General features: G+C 44.5%; 1 protein-coding gene across 1 annotated transcript in view; it reads right to left on the bottom strand.

The window, feature by feature from the left end:
- Nucleotides 1-97: 97 nt before the first annotated feature.
- dab1a (DAB adaptor protein 1a) overlaps nucleotides 98-3,275 on the bottom strand; it is a 44,103-nt gene continuing 40,925 nt past the window's right edge. The window contains exon 15 of the mRNA XM_031834961.1: nucleotides 98-2,116. The gene's annotated coding sequence lies outside the window, so the exon portion shown is untranslated. The remainder of the gene's footprint in view (nucleotides 2,117-3,275) is intronic.

Raw genomic sequence — 3,275 nt, 5'->3', positions numbered from 1 at the left:
ATATATGTAGGCCCATGCCCATGTTGCCCATAGCTAGCTTTATTACGTCTTCCAGACAAACAGAGACAGTGAAAGAAGACAGCTCGAGGAGTCTGTCAGCATTCCAAGAACAGGTGTATTTAAACTGCATTCAGAAGACACAATCCATACAAGATACAGAAACACAGATTTAAATGGATTGTGTAAAAACGTGGACATAATAATACGTTGTGTGTACTCAATATGGCTAGTTAGAGACACATAGAGTACATGTGTACTGTAGGATATTATTCATACAAGTAGTCTACTGAACCTTCATTAAAGCCATCCTGTGTCTATCAGGCAGGTGAGAGAAGACAAAGAGATTAGGCGCGCACACGTCACATGCGTAGTGATCACCCGGAACCAGCTGTCATTGGGATGTGTTTAATAGGAACTGTAATACATGGTGGAGATGTAAATCAACAGAAAATAAAAGTCCTCTAAAAATCCACTGTAGAATGCTGTTGTATTCATAAAGATAAAAAATAATGTGTCAATTTACATTAAGAAACCGCTATCTGAGGTAAGGTTAAAATATGTCTAGAAATGTTACGTAATCAAACAGCATTTCTTCCCCTTTTTAGTCCACTTCCTCATCTTCTTCTTCTATTGTCCAAACGTCGTTATTAATCAGTTGTCAGTCCAGAGAAGTCTAATTACACAGAGATTCTGGCCATAAAATAGAGAGTCATTGGCATCACAGTTGATGTAGTACTAGCAGAGACAGACGGACGGATAGACCGGCAGACAGACAGACATGGAGGCAGACAGCCGAGCAGGGCTAGGGGCTGATGACAGACATACAGCTGTAGGGAGTGTCCGGTGTGGTTGTGATGATGGGTAATGCTCCCGTCACTCAGACGGAGAGATTATATGACGCACAGACAGGAGGATGGTATGACTGTACGAGGTTACAGGGCACATGGATATTGATCAACAAAGGACTGCAGTGTAGACGAGGTCTGAGTTAGGGAAAGACACTTATAGGATCATAGACCAAACAACATCAGGGGTTGAGAGAGCAACAGAAACCTGGACGGACAGACAGACAGACAGACAGACAGACAGACAGACAGAGGAGATGTTGGTATTGCTTGATACCTTCTGGTAGCCTAACTGAAGCCTGCCTATTTTATGGCACAGAAGTCCTGCGGACAGAATGATCATTGTTGTTGTTGTTGTTATTATTATTATTTACAAAATGAGTTTGGCAAACCAACGATCAGGTCTCTTAAAGCCATGTGAATGTGCCATTCCAGTAGAGCTGAGAGTAGAGCGTCTTGATGGATTTATAAAATAAAAACTCAATTTCCCCTTGTCTGTTTTAATCGATATTGTACAAAAGCTATTATAGAGAATGAGCAGTTCAATCACAGAATCAGTTCGTTTGGCAACATCCATCCGAAGGCAGAGGTGCCTGGTAATTTGGCAATGTTCGTCCATGCCAGGCGGTGCCCATTAGGCTGGCAACATCCATGCCCCGCTGAGTCCATTCCCTCTGAAGCCTTCCCTCTGAATCTGTCTGAGAAGAGACATTTGGCAAAACACTGTGTCGGTGTGTGTGTGTGTGAGTAGCTCCCAGAGAGTCTGTTTCTGCATAGTCATCCAGCAGACGCTCACATGAAGGTGAAACACCCAAACAGCCAATCAGATGCCAAGATCTCAATAAACTGGCTAATCAAAAATAAGGATCCCAGCATACCATTCCGGCCTCGTCCCACAGGATCCACTCGCTACAGACACTCATTTGGTCCATGTCTGATAACACTGTGTGAGTTAGGAAGGGAGACAACACTTGGCCCAGTCCCCTTTTGGCAGCATAGTCTCTAGCAACGTTTGATGGAGGGAGAGAGAGAGACGGAGAGATGAATGAATGAAAAGAGAGTAGAGAGAGTAGATGGAGCGTTCTATCCTTTGTTAGAGGGGTGGCCAGGCTGCTGCTTGAGAGGAGTAACACACACACACACACATCGGGTTGGTTGGTCAGCGTTGGTTGGTCAGTCCAGTGTCCAGTGTTCAGTGTGTCTCTTTATTTCTTCCCTTTGTTGACCTGGGCGTAGAGAGGATCCTTTCCCTGCAGAAAGAGATCCTTCCCCTGCAGACAGAGAGAGCGGAGACACTGTTAGCATGTTAGCATTAGCATGACCCACTTGGGCTGAACTAGACCTGGGTTTCAAATACTTTATTTGTGCCTTTGAGCTTGTCTGGCTCATCAAACCAGTAAAAAAACTCCCAAAACCGCAAACCCTACCCATGTGGCACTCCAGGTAGACTCAAGCAAACACTCAAAGTACAAGTACTTGGACCCGAGTCGGGCCTGAACCCAGGTCCCCTTCTGTCTACATACTCCTTAGTCTCAAATCCCAGTTTCAACACATTCAGTTCCTGTTGTCAACACCAGAGGGCAGTAGCACCCTGCTACAGACAGAGAGACCAGCCACGCTGCTGGGTCGAGTGTATTGTTGTATGCATAGATAGAGCGTTAGTGATGGATGAAATCTATACAGTTACATATAGGGGTATTCTCATTGATGATATATCGTATCGTATTGTTCTAGCAATATCGCAATATAACTTTTGCTCTAGTCGGTTGTACCTGCACCAAAACTCCATAGCTTGTTCTCCATCTTCTTTTTAAAAAGGGAGCCAATTTGTTTTCAGCACTTTTATTGCCATGACTGATAAAAATGGGTTTTCTCATGGCTCTCTCTTGTCCCTCTGCAGCAGACATGTGGCGAACAATATGTTTGGACCATGGAATCGCATTCAAATCACAGTATTGAATCGCAATACATATAGAATTGTGATAATCGAGAGAATCACAATACATATCGTATCGGCACCTAAGTATATATCATGAGGTCCCTGGCAATTCCCAGCCCTATAGTGTGTGTGTGTGTATGTGTGTGTATGTGTGTGTGTGTGTGTGTGTGTGTGTGTGTGTGTGTGTGTGTGTGACTGGGAGACTCGTTATTATGACTCAAGTCTGTCTCCCTCCTACAGCAGTGTGTGTGTGTGTGTGTGTACGGGAGTGCATGTGAAAGTGTGTACGTGCGTGCATGCGTGGTGTGTAGGAGACTTGAAGGAGAGAACATATCCCAGCAGGTCTGATGGCTGTCTGCAGAGTAGTGATTGGGTTTAGGATTCTTCATGGGTTTTAATTCATGCAAATGAATAGCAGCCTGTCATTAGTGGCGGCAGCCCAGTATTAGTGATGAAAACACTGTCATTACATAGTTCCCTGTGTGTGGGCC

This window comes from Oncorhynchus kisutch, linkage group LG10 (genome assembly GCF_002021735.2).
Source record: "Oncorhynchus kisutch isolate 150728-3 linkage group LG10, Okis_V2, whole genome shotgun sequence".
NCBI lineage: Eukaryota > Metazoa > Chordata > Actinopteri > Salmoniformes > Salmonidae > Oncorhynchus > Oncorhynchus kisutch.
Note: the sequence above shows the minus strand (reverse complement) of the source record. Positions and strands in the feature narration are given on the sequence as shown.